Source organism: Vicugna pacos, chromosome 27 (assembly GCF_048564905.1).
Source record: "Vicugna pacos chromosome 27, VicPac4, whole genome shotgun sequence".
NCBI classification, from domain to species: domain Eukaryota; kingdom Metazoa; phylum Chordata; class Mammalia; order Artiodactyla; family Camelidae; genus Vicugna; species Vicugna pacos.
In genome coordinates, this window is record NC_133013.1 from 28,207,990 (window position 1) to 28,220,943 (window position 12,954).

A 12,954-nucleotide genomic window follows, 5' to 3' on the forward strand; every position below is an offset into this window, starting at 1 on the left:
CAGTTATAGGTTAGCGGTTCATATTTCCTTAAAAGCTGGCTTGTTTCTATCCCTTACTTATTATTTTTTAATGTCGCTTTGAGAAAAACCAAATTACCCTTTAGCACGCCTAAGAGGATTTCGTCTGTCGGCTGTCTCAGGATCTTCACGGCGTGCCTATCTGGTGAAAACCATTTCCTATAAAAATACCAAGGGAGGGCATTTCGATGGAATTTTAAGCTTATTTAAAATTAATTGCAGATTCATTTCGCTGCACATTCGTTGAGGGTTCTTCTTTTTCATTATTAACGTGAAGAATGGGGAGACCTCTGCCCCTGCCCGAGAGGAGGCCGTGGCTGCTGTGGGAGTCTCCTAGGAGCGGCAGACGCCTGCCTCGGGTGTGAGCCTCGGGCCAGCCAGCTCCGGCCTGGCTCTGGTGAGCCCGCGCCCACGCGCTGGGCCGAGAGCCCGGGCCTGCGTCCTGCTTCCTGCCCGGGCAGCGGACGGCATCACGGAGAGGACACAGATGGCGCGCATAGGGTGCTGAGGAATTCAGAGGTGGCCGAAAGCAGAGACTGGACGGCAGAGAGTGGCGTGGGGGTGGGAAACGGGTTCTTCCTGGATTGTCTCAAGGAACAGCCACGCAGGGCCCCTTGGCTCTGTGCTGAGTGCGCCGGGGAACGTGGGAGGGAGCCTGCCAGCGGGAACACGTTGTGTTCGGTAGTCACGCGGAAGGTCTTGGTGAGGAGACAGTCGTAACCAGGTTCAGTCCCCACGAAGTGCCGGGGCCCCAAAGACGTAGTCACTGGAATCTGATCCTGGTGAGTCTGCGGGTCCTGCGGGTGGAAAAAGGCTTTGGGGGCATCCGAGCTACCCGCTTGTTTCACACTGGGACCCTGGATGGGGTGAGGGGCTTTTGCAAGGCCATGGAGCTGGCCGGGGAGGCGCTGGGATCAGGGCCCCGGTTCCTGGTTCCTAGTCAGGTGGGCCCCGCCCCCGCTATCAGAAGACAGCCTCTTGGACGGGAGAGCAGAGTGTGGGGCCCGCCTGGTGCTGGAGGCCCTGGGGAAGGCTGAGGAGAAGGCTCGGCCCCTTCCCGTGGGAACCTGGGGCACTGGGTGGTGGCCAAGACCGGCCAGGTGAGACGACTGTGCTTATTTCTTATACAACTTCTAATTTGAATTTCCCTGCCTTTCCATTACTGGCTTAGGGACTAGCGTTCTTATTATTAGGCTGCAGAATAAACGGGCACTTATCACTGGCCAAGACGATCCTGTGGTCTTTCCTCAGGAGCGTGTCATTCAGGTCTCTCAGGTCTGAGGCCGGTGCTGCCACGACCAGCACTTTGCGGAGGAGACCGAGGGCGTGATGCGGAGGGTCCGCCCTGCTCCCACCCTGTGGGTCCTGCCTTCCGGAAGCCCCCACCCCCCTGGATGACCACGGCGGCATTGCCTCTCCGCTGGTACCGGCGTCAGCCCAGACCCCGTGACCAGGGGCCCTGGACGAGCCCGTGTGCTTTCCCCCCACCGGGCACACTTACCTCGGAACTGGCTGCAGGGCTCCTTGGGTGGGAGCAGGAACGGTTTGTGATACATACTTGGGACTGTAGTCCGGGGTCCTGTCTCCGGGACCCCTGGCCTTCTCTTCCGTCCACGGGCCCCGGTCTGGGGACGGACTTAGGTCTGGGAACCGCAGGCAGAACCGTCGCGCCCTAGTGCGGCCGCTTCTCCCCCAGCTCTCAGTGTCCCGTTTCCTGTTTCTTCTTGTTGTTGCTGTTGCACACGTCGGGTAACACCCAGTCAGCGTCCGTCCTGCCCCTCGTGCAGCAGGACCAGCTAGCAGCCACCAAGCCCCCGGCCGGGGCAGCCTGACTGCCCGGCCGCTCCAGCCCGGCCGCCTGTGAGAGTGATTGCGGCCACCTCCGCTGCTGGCTGAATGCCCTCCCAGCGCCAGCCTTTCTGGAATCCCGTCACCTCCACCAGGATCCCGGGGACTCCAGGTCCACTGCAGCGTCTGCGCCTTTCAGCTCCGTCCCGCGGGGAGTAGCCGCCGCCTCACTGAGCTGGGAGCCGCTGGTGGTCCCTTCCAGTGCCGTTTTTGTTGCCTCACAGTGAGGGTAGGTTCTGGTTGCTTCGAGGAGACAAAGTGAGCTGCGTGCTTTTCCGTAATACATCCAGTCTAGCAGTCCCACCTTCCTGCGAACTCTACCCTTTCCTCAGTATCCCTCGAAACATCCTGGCCTCTCCACCTCCAGGCCACGGGCCATCGCTGAGTCTAGCCTTGAATCCGGCCGCAGCAGCATCTTAGGGTCCTTGCAAGGCACCAGCCCTGAGTTATGACGTGTTCCCATGTCAATAAACAGAAAGATAGTCAACCTTACCTCTAGCCAACTGGATGAGCCCACTAATCAAGCTCCCCTCCCACACGGGGCCCCGCGGGTCCCGCAGGCGTCCAGCAGCCGGGCGCTGCCATCCCTCTGATGCAGAAGCAGCTTCCTCCCCGAAGAGGGACATGCTTCTCTTCCTGGCTGTGCTGAACCCTGGCCCTGGTTATGGGCCTAAGGCAACAAGCAACGATGCGGGGAGATGCTGAGAAGACCAAGAACCACCTCGGGAGGTGGCTGTCCCGGGTGAGGCTTCGGCGTGGTCTGCAGACCAGGGGAGGCCACTCCTCTCTGGCAGAGAGAAGGGAGCGCCTTCTGCCCTGAGGACCCAGGCTCCTCGGGCCGGCGCCCCCAGCGGCATCGTGCCACATCTCGGGGACGCACTCTCGCCATGAAGGCTCTCCCCTCGACATGGGGACACATCCTCTTGCAGCATCTCCATCTTCACTGTTAGGGCCGAGGCCTGAGTTTTAGCCCAGGCGGCCTTGTGGGTGACAGAGACGAGGGTCTCCGCAGAGGCCCCCCGGCTTTCACGGGGGGCCTGGAGCTGACCGCCCCCTGACCTGGGCCTGTCACGTCCATTCCTTTCCTTCTCTTTTGAAAGACGGGCTTTCATTTTTACAGAATGTTGGAGTTACAGCAAAACTGAACAGAAAGTGCAGATCGATCCCACACACCCTCCATGCCCTCCCCCAACACGCACACAGCCTCCCCCACAGTCAACACCCCACACCAGAGGGGCGCATTTGTACACCACAAAGTAAGGGAGCGAAAATGAATTGTGATATGCCAACAACAATAAATTGAAAGTAGCTAAAAATGTCTTGGTAAAAGACAAAGATTTTTAGAGTTATTTCTTAAATAAGCAATATTCAGTTTATACCCTACCTGTAGGAGACATGCCTGAAACATATGGACACACAAAAGCTGGATGTAAAGCGTGAAAAATGCATGCCCGGCAAATGCTAATCCAAAGAAAAGAAATGCTGTGGTGACGTCACCAGCGGACAAAACAGTATTGAAGGAAAACAGTGCAGCCACAGAAGCAGGGGGTCACATGATAGAACCTTCCTCACCAGAAAGATGGAACAATTGTAAGCGACATGAACCTCAAAAAAAGCCTTAAAATAGGAAAAGGAAAAAATTGACAGAACTGTCAGGATAAATCAACAAATTTATGATCAAAGTATGTTGTTAACATTCCCCTCTTACTGATTTTTCTAGGAGCTAAAAAGTTAACAAAGATACAGAATATCTGAGCAACGCGAAGACCGACCTAACAAAAATGTCCTGGCTTTCGCGCACAGATGGAGAGCGCACATTCTTTACAATAGCTGATCATGAGAAAGGCCACGAAGGAAGCCTCAGAAGGGTTGTCGTCACACCGACTGGCGTCATCCAGCCACGGGGCAGCTAAGTAGGAAACCGACAGCGGTGACGACAAGGAGCCGCTGCTGCGCTGCCAGTGGCTGTGGAAGCTGGAGAAAGGACCGCTTCCCAGTAACTCATGGGCTAAAGGGAGCATCACAGACCTCAGAAAATACTTAGAATTGAGCCCTGATGAAAATAGTGCTCATCAAAACAAACGTGAAAATGCAGCCAAGGCAGTGTGGGCAGCAAAGCTCATAGCCCGAGAAATGAAGAAACGTGAGAAATGAAGAAAACCTAAACATTCATGAGCTAAGCATCCAACTTAAGGTGCTAGAAAAAGTGCAGAAAGTGAAGGAAAGCGATGATAAAGATAAGCGAAGAAAGAGAAGAGAAACATGTACTAGAGGCAGTGAAAACACCCCCCCAAATTAGTGTTTTGGAAGGACTCATAAGATAAGTATTTGTCAAGAGTGATCAAGAAAAAAGGCCCAGTCTAAGGAGAGGAAAAATGCCCCCAGTTTACAAAGGGGTCTCCTGGCATTCTTAAGTTTTCAAAGACGAGATTTAAAATTCCTTCTGATTTCAGCTGAAGCTCTTCACGGGAAGCCTGAGCCCAGAGACTGCACGTGACCTGTGCAGGGACAGAAAGTCAGTGGGTCTGTCTGTCATCCGCCTGGAGCTTGTCTGACCTCAGTGCCAGTCTTGTCCTTCACGTGGCCTGACATTTCTCACAGGAGAACACTCCCTTTGAGCTAGAAGCCACGGCACCTCTTAGAAGAGGTGGGTGGGCGCTGCGGGTGTGCACCCCAGGGCTCCCTTCCACCGGCTCGACCCACCACGAGCCCCTACGTCGTGGGAAACAAGGTGGAACGATAAATGCAGTGGGGCTGAAAAGTCCGTGCCCTTAACGTCCAGTCAGAGAGGCCATCTTGGAGGGGAATGACGGGACAGAAGGTGAGGGTGCTTACGCGAGTCCAAGACACAGACGTGATAGTCGAGTTGCTGTGAGAGAACTCGGTTTCTGCTCGTGTGAGGGCTGGGGACGGAAGATGAGAGGGGAAGGGAGGCAGCGGGGTGTGGGGCTGGGGACCGCGTGAGTGGATGTGGTCAGCATGCATCCCCCGGGGGTGGAGTGGCTGACAGGCTTCTAAGGTGAGGCTTGCTACTCCAGTCTGAATAAACGTGGGCTGCTGCAAGGTAGCAGGGCTGTGTCTGTACGGAACACACTTCCATTTAACCTGCTTCCCACTGTGAACCTGTAGAAATGGAAGGCTGGTGACTCGTCACGTCAGGCTCTGGAATGAAAAAGAAAAATGAGTAAGAACGGAGTTTCAGTGGTGGCCGTGCGAGTGTGAGCCCATCCTGTGGAGTGAGGACGTGGTGGGCGCCGCAGTTACACTGCATTCAGCTCTGAGTGAAAGACGGCTTCAAACAAGGAGTTGGTGCGGTGTCTCCGGGTTATCACGGGGGACCCGGGTTCGCTCTCACTGCTCTGCGTGTGTGGCTTCTGTCCTCATGGTTGCCTGGTGGCTGCTCTCCGGCAGACATCTTGCCCGAGTTCCAGGGAAGGAAAGGAGGCCAGATGCGTGAATCTGTCCTCTTCCGAAAGCCTTCCCAGGAGCCCCACCAGCCTTTTGCCGGGGGGTCACATGGCCACGCCTAGCTGCAAGAGCGCCTGGGAAGGAGGCTGTTTCGGCTGGCGTATTGCCCCGTGAACAAAGCCCGGGCTCTGTCACTGAGGAGGACGTGGGAAATGGCTGTTGGGTAGGCGATTAGCCGTGTCCGCCACGAAGCTGCACCAGCGCTCAGTGGGCTGGGAGATCCCAGGAGCCACCTGGGTTATTTGGAGATGAGTAAGACGGTCCCTGAGGAGTTCACGATTTGAAGGGTGAGACAGGCACCTAATTGGAGTAACCAGAACACTGAGTCACGCTTTAATATAACGTGGTCAGGGGAGGCAGTAGAAGTAAGCGTGGGGGGGCTCTGGACACAGAGGCAAGACGGCTTGGCTGGGAGGGGGGAGACCCCCCTGAGCAGGAGATAGTTACGTGGGGGAGGGTACAGCTGGGCAGTGGAGCACATGCTTAGCATGCACGAGGTCCTGGGTTCAATCCCCAGCACCTCCATTAAAACGACTAACTAAATAACAAACCTAGTTACCCCCCAGCACCCCAACCCCCCCAGAAAGAAGTTAGTTAGGTGGCAGTGTGTCTGTGGCTGTGGTGAGGGAGGGGCCCTCCTTGGCAAAGGGGGTCCCTGTAAGTGAAGAGCAGGGGTGCGGAGTCCGTGTGGTGGGGGTGGAATCACAGGCAGGCTCGGATACGAGGACCCTCAAGTCTAAGGTGGGAAGGGACACAAGTGGTCTGGAGACGGGAAGACGGTCAGGGCTCGCTGCCCGGGTGTGCATCTTGGTCTGTGTCCTAGAGACTCGGGGAAGCCACTGGAGAGCGCTGAGCACAGGAGTGATGGTCGTTTCGGATGGCATTCCGGCAGCTGCATTGTGGGGGGCGCTCTCAGATGTCCGGGCAGGGTCCGTGCCGCCCGTCCCCAGGGCTGTCATCCCGATGTGGTGCCCTGTACTCACGCAACAGAGCGGAGGGGCCGGGAAGGGGGACTGGGAGGGGGAGGGCGAGGCCAGATGACCTGCTGCCACTGTGCATCGGTTTTGGAAAGAGAACTTTAAATCAAGAAACTTCTGATAAAAACAACCTCTCCTTTTTCAAAGTTGAGGCAATTGCCCTGAGAGGGGTGAGTGCGTTATCCAGCCTCACCACTGCTGCTGAGCCGACGGGAGTCCAGTCTCCTGCCTCCCCCGTCAGTTCTCATTCAGATCTCAGACCGTGCTTCTCTGTCCCTCGTGTTGGCTTGACTGTCACCTTGGAAGGGAGAGGAGTCCTGGCCTTGAGGAGATGACCCTCGGGATTGTGGCAAGGGTGGGGTGCTTTGAGGCGTAGAGGCAGCTAGACTTGGCCGCACAGGTAGGGGTCGGGGGTGGGGGTGTCACGGGAGGCGGAGGAGGTGGCTCCGGAGCGGGAGAGGCTGGGGGAGACTGGGGGAGAGTGGGGAAGAGTAGGGGAGACTGCGGGGGACTGGGGGAGGGAGGCGAGGCGCTGCCGGGACGCCACCTCAACTGCTGGTGGCTCTGGCGGCAGCCGGGGGGGTGACGGCCCTCCACCTGTTGACCGCGTGGCGCTCACACGTGACCCAGGTCCAGGGGGTCGGGCTGGCTGGCTGTGAACCCAGAGCCCCTGGACGCCACGCTCGCGGGCCGCGCTCAGCCTGTGGGCCGGGGACCGCGACCGGTCGGCAGGTGGCGCCGCACGCCCGGGGCTGGGCGCTCGGGCTACGGGGACGGCGCCGGGCGGGACCCGGAGAAGAGGCATCTCCAGCCCGCGAAGGAGCTCTGGGATCTGGGGAGCGGCGAGGCCCGGGAGCGTGTGCGTTCACGGCCAGAGGCCCGGGCGTCTCCGCAGGAAGCGGGGGCCGCCGGGGTGCCCTCCCCAGGGCTGTGACGGGGGCCCACGGGGCTCTGCCAGGGGTGGCTGCCCATGCGGGGACTAGGGAGGGAGCACGGTGTTTTCTGTTTGTTTCTGTCAGCTTCCTGCAGCTACTGCCCCCGGGCTGGATGGCGCAGCAGTTTCCCGGAGCCTCCTGGGCTCTGCGCCACCCCCGGAGGCCTGACGGCTGCGCCCCGTCCCGCACGTGCCCTTCAGGTATTTACGGGGCGTCTGCCGTGTGCTTGGAGCCCGACTAATCGCGGAGTCTGCGGCTCTGTGCACTTGGGCCCCGTCCGGCTCTTCCGGTTCTGGATGTCGCTCCCTAGGCCAGGCGGTTGTCACCTCTCCCCGGGAGCTACAGCCACATCCAGCTGTGTCCCTGTAAACCCTTCTCCTCTCTCCAGCCGGCCTGAGCTTTCCAAATCAAATCTGATCACACCCCTCCTTGGCTGAAAACTCTCCGTGCCTTCCCATTGCTCTAGGGTCAAGTCAGACGCCTTGATGTGGCCCGCAGGACCGACGGGTGTGACCCCAGCTGACACCTCCAGCATCCAGACTCCAGCCACACCAGACGCCCAGGTCCCCACCCCCACGCTCTGATCTCCAGGCCCTGCGCGTGCCTTTCCCTCCGCCTGCAGCGCTCTCTGCTACCTGGGCTTTGTTCTGGCCAATTTCTACCTAAGCTTCAGGCCTTGACTTAGGCAGTCCTTCCTCCTGGCAGAAGCATCCTGGAACCTCATCCTCCCACCTCCGCACCCAGTCGTCCCTCAGGCCACTTCTCAGAGTCTGTGTAACTGCACGTTGGACTTGTCTCTCCCCCACCAGACTCTGATGTCATGAATACAATGTCTTGAATAATCATAAGGGCAACCCCTCAACAGAGGAGCTCTTTCTTACCTTGACACGTGCCAGGCACTTTTTACGCCTCCCTGCGTCTAAGTCTCACCTCCCTCTGAGGCGGGAGCCATCATGATCTCCAGTTTAGAGGAGAAATTGAGCCTTAAGTCAAAAATGTGCCCCAGTCAGGTAGGTAGCAGGTGGGGAGCCAGGACTCCAGCCCCAGCCGCCTGACTTCAGGGCCCACTCCGCCCCTCACTGGGCAGGGCAGGGCTGTGTCTGTCTGCTTCACGATTATGCATCCTAGCTCCTAACCCAACGCCCGCCATCCAGGAGGAACTCAGTGACTATTTGTTGGATGAATAAATAAATGAAGAGATGCTTGGATTAGCTCCTCTAAAGGCAGCGAGAGGAAGGCGCGCCGTTACTGATCCGCAACAGAAACCCCCGCATGCAGAAGCGAGCCACGCTGAAGGCTCTCGGCCAGGCGGCACCGCCCGGGCTGCCTGCGGGGCTGGGCGGCGCTGCCTGGCCAGTGTGATTGGGTAAGACGGGGCTGGGCACACAGAGAAGGTCCTGGCGTCCGGGCAGGGGCTGGGGACCTCCAGGACCAGGTCGGGAAAGAGCCCTTTGGGGAGTTTCAAGTGAGCAGAGACCTGATAAGTGCTGAAAACAGCCCTTTCTGTGGGGGCTTGACGGCGGGGAGAATCAGTCCACAGGCCTTGAATTTACTCTGTTCTGTCCAAAGTGGGGTGTCTGCTGGGGATTTAAGTCAGCGGTTCTCAACCAAGGTTATTTTGCTCCTCAGGGGACACTGGGCAATATCCAATCTGGTTGTCACAGCCGGGGCTGGGCAGTGCTCCTGGCACCTGGCGGGTAGAGACCAGGACCACTGCTAAGCCTGCAGTGTACCGGACGGCAGCCCCCACCCCAGCAGAGAATCACCGGCTCCCACCGAAGAGTGATTCATGCAAAGGCTGAAAACCCTGGTGTGAACAATGGAATGGGTGAACCCTTGAGGAAGCGACGTTTGTGGATGTGCCCTCTCTGCCGCCTTGAGCCCCCTTCAACAACGTAGGCTGTGACGGGGCAGGGGCTGGAGGTGAGCGATGCCTCTTCTGTCCCCCACCCTTCCCCCGACCTGGACGGGACTCGGCCCCTCTCTGTGGTTCCTCCCCTTCTCCTCCTCATTCCTTGCAGCTCTGTTACCGCTTCAGGATCAAAAGTGTGAAACATTTGGTGCCCAGATTTGAGCAAAGTGAAGCGAGTGGCTCTCAGATGTGAGCGTGCTCGGCTCACCTCCTCCAGGGACTCTGACGGAAGTACCTTTGGGGGTCACTGCCAGAAGGGCACAGGGTGAGCCTGGGATGGGGTGGCGTTGGGGACCGTCACTGGGGCCACCCAGGCAGAGGTGTCACTTGCTCTCCCATGCCCCCTCCCGGGAGCCTGACCCCCTCTCTGTGGCCCGTGTGCGTTCACCCTAGAACTGTGCCCTGAGCCCTCCCTGTGTTCCGGAGACGTTGTCAGGGACTGTTCAGCTAGGGGGGTGCCCCAGCCTTCAAGGAGTGTGTAATCTCTTAGGAGAGAATGGGGTTCTCTATACCTGACTGTGTATTTCAGGCCTTGCAAAAAGCAGACCCCGGGACAGGATTAGATGTGCAGTTCACTGGGGGAAACACCTGCGACGATGAGGGACGCCGGGCAGGCTGGGGTCTGACACCTGGGAAGGGAGAGCGGGCAGGAGCAGGAATGGGCCGGGGAGTCAGTCCGCAGTGCAGCTCTAGGAGGGCGGCAGCAGGCTGTCTGCTGGCTGGGGAGCCTGCGCCCTGCGTGAATGCTACCAGCACCTCCGTGCCCAGCCACTGGTGCCTCCTGACCCCTGACCCTTGGCATAACTTCCGTGGCTTTTTCAGGCAGCCTCTGCAGGAACCCTGGACCAGTCCTTCTTCTCAGAAAGCAAGGACATGACTGAAGCCCAGGCTCCCGCCTCGGAGCTGCCCAGGCCCCGAGCCTGGCTCCACCCCCCACCCCCCTCCATCCTCTCCTCCCCGCGGGCGGCCCCCCAACCACGGGGATGGGGCCTGCCGGCCGCTGAGCCAGGCTGCCTCCTCAGCCCCCATCGGCACATCTGCGCAAGCCCTCCTCTGCCCAGAGTGCCTTTTCTTTTCCTTTAGTCAGACCGAAGTCCGCCCGTCGCCTGGCCTGAGCCGACTCCCACTCTTTCCAGGATTTCTTCAGCCCCCACCGATGTGCCCGGTCCTGGAATTTCTGTGCCGTGCAGGAGCGCGGCCATAACTTAGGGCCTCATCGCTTTCCAGTTCCAGTTGTGATTTAGCTTCGTAAACTAGCTTCCAGGGCAGGGCAGGACATGCCACTCAGTTCTCTGTCCACCATCTCTTCTTCTTTCCTCCTCTTCCTTCCTTCCTTCCTTCCATCGATCATGTTTGCCAGTAGAAACGGACAGAACTTTCTTCCAGGCCGGTCACCCTCAAGGCCCCGGCTGGGCCCCGAGCTGGCAAAGCTGGAATGTCCTTTGGTCTCCAGCTGGCCTGACCTTGCCCTTTCTCCTCCCTTGTGGGTCCCGGTGGCATCCAGTGCCCCTTTCTCGGACCTCCCCAAATTAATCACTATGCTCAGTGCCTGGATTCACCCTGAGGAACCAGTGACTGCTTCCAAATGTGACTTCTCCCTCGGGAAGGTTTTGACCGGGTCCCAAAGTGTGAAAGGATCAAATTCTAATGAATCTGACACATGGACGAGACACTGTGCTATCCAGCATGGTAGCCAGTAGCCACCTGTGTCCATTTAAATCAAATACAATTAAAATGCAGCCCCTCAGCTACAGTGGCCGCGTTTCACTCGTGGCTGACGATGACCCTGCTGGCCTGCGCGGATGCACTCCGTTACCACAGCAGTTTCCCTTGGACGATGCGGAGAGAGGGAGGCACTTTTCTGAAAGCAGGCAGGTGTAGGATGTACCGGGAGCTCTCTTCAGTCCTGAACCACCCCAGTGAGAGGTTCTTGCCTTGCTGAGAGCCCCATGTTAAAGGCTGCCTCGCTGAGCTGAAGGAGGCGCCCAGGCCCCTCTGAGACTTTCCCAGCCACTAGAGAGGCCCCTGCAGTCAGCACAGGCCTCGAGGTCATGGGGGCAGTGGTCCTGGGGAGAAAGAGCAGGCCTCTGGTCACCTTCCAGGCCTGGGCCCCTGCCCTCTGCTCTGGCATCCACCTCTGGATGGCCAGGATCGCCCACTCACAGCTTCTCTCCACAGCCCACAGGAGGGGGAGGCCTGCTCTGCAGCGGCCCGGGTGCAGAACTCCTAACACAGCATCGGCGTTCTGCAGCGACTGGTATCGGTCATTAAGCAGAAAGCCCAGGGAGAGTCTGAGGAGCGGTGGAGAGTGTGTGTGGGGGGGGCAGAGAGCGCGGGGGAGGGGGAGGAGGGGCTGGCGGGGGTGGGGGCCCTCGCCCTTCCTCGCAGAGACCACCTGGAGGAGTGAATGGAGCCGGTCAGTCCCTCGGGCCCACCAGTATGAGGTGACGCTCCTCCTTTAGAGGGATCCAGGCAAGCCTGCGTGTGTCGGCAGCGGGACACCGGGATGCCGAGGGGAGCTGGGGCTCAGCCGAGGGCAGAGGCGGCGAGGCCCGGGAGGAGCCGGGCGCAGGGCAGGGCGGGCGCACCTTGGATGTAAAGGGCCCGCTATTTCAGGCTTCGTGGGCCTTTTGGTTTCTGTCGCAGCTCCTCAGCTCTGCCGTAGCAGGGAAGCGGCTGGAGCTGAGGCATAAACAGACGGGCGGGAGGTGTTACAATAACACGCTGTCTGCGGGGATGGGTGGCAGGCGGGGCTCGCCTGCTCCTGACCTAGGACCTCGATCCTCCAAGTGTGTGTCTGGGACCAGCAGTGTCACCATCGCTTGGGGTCTTGTGAGTAACGCAGAACCTCAGGCCCCGCCCCAGATCTGCAGAGACAGATCTGCATTCTAATAAATCCCCTGTGCCTGTGGAAGTTTGAGAAAAGAGCTCAGAGGTTTTTTGTGGTGAGGGGGGGACCCGGTCAGAATCAGGAACAATGGGTGGAAATGGCAGGAAGCAGAATTGCACCTCGACGTCAAGATGAACGTTCAACCAGAGCTGCTCTCAGAGGCAGCGAGCACCTCGTCCCCGAGATGTGCAGCTGGGGCCCAGGATGAAGGGCATCAAGGCTAAGAGTCCCAGCCGGGAGGCAAGCTGCCTGGGTTTGGACACTGGTTCTGGGCAGAAGGGTGCTTCCCCATCCTTATCTCAGGTGCCCTGTCCATCAGACGGGTAATCAAAGACCTCACAGGGCTGTGCTGAGGCCTGCTTACCGCCCACCCCTGCTAAGTGCTGCGAGAGGGGACATAATCTGTAACAGATAGCCATGGTTTGGGCTGGATTCAGGACCAACCTTTGTCTCTGAGTTCTGAGACTGGAGGTGAGGAAGAGGGAGGGTCTGGGGAGTAACAAGCCGAGCCAGCGTTTTTTGGGTATTCGGGATGAGCCAGGCGTTATGCAAGCCCCAAATTATTCGCGGCTGTCAGATTACTTTCAGATGCTTGTCGACTGTAAGAGCAGATAGATTATAATCTGTTGTTGCCCAAACACGCTGCGTGTTTCAGCTTCAGGAAGTCGAATCGAGCCTAGAGATGAAGTGCCGGGTTTTGTCGCCGACAGATTTCCACTGTGTTGAGGGCACAGCAACCCCAGAGCTGGTCCCAGAGCCGCCTCTTCTGGCCACGTCACAGCTCAGGGCTTGAGACGCGGGCCCAGAGCTCTTGACTGCAGAGAAGGAAGGAGCCTGTTGGCTCCCAGTCCTCTTCGTGTGGAGGCGCCAAGTGATGTAGCGCCCCTCCTGCCCTTGTTGTTCCAT

The 12,954-nt window shown here is 58.7% G+C and overlaps 1 long non-coding RNA gene across 1 annotated transcript; it reads left to right on the forward strand.

Moving 5' to 3' along the window:
* Nucleotides 1-3,590: 3,590 nt before the first annotated feature.
* On the forward strand, nucleotides 3,591-9,291 carry LOC116285807 (uncharacterized). Its single transcript, XR_004195493.2, has 3 exons — nucleotides 3,591-4,687; nucleotides 7,713-8,612; nucleotides 8,876-9,291. It is a non-coding gene; the product is annotated as an uncharacterized lncRNA (long non-coding RNA).
* Nucleotides 9,292-12,954: the final 3,663 nt, after the last annotated feature.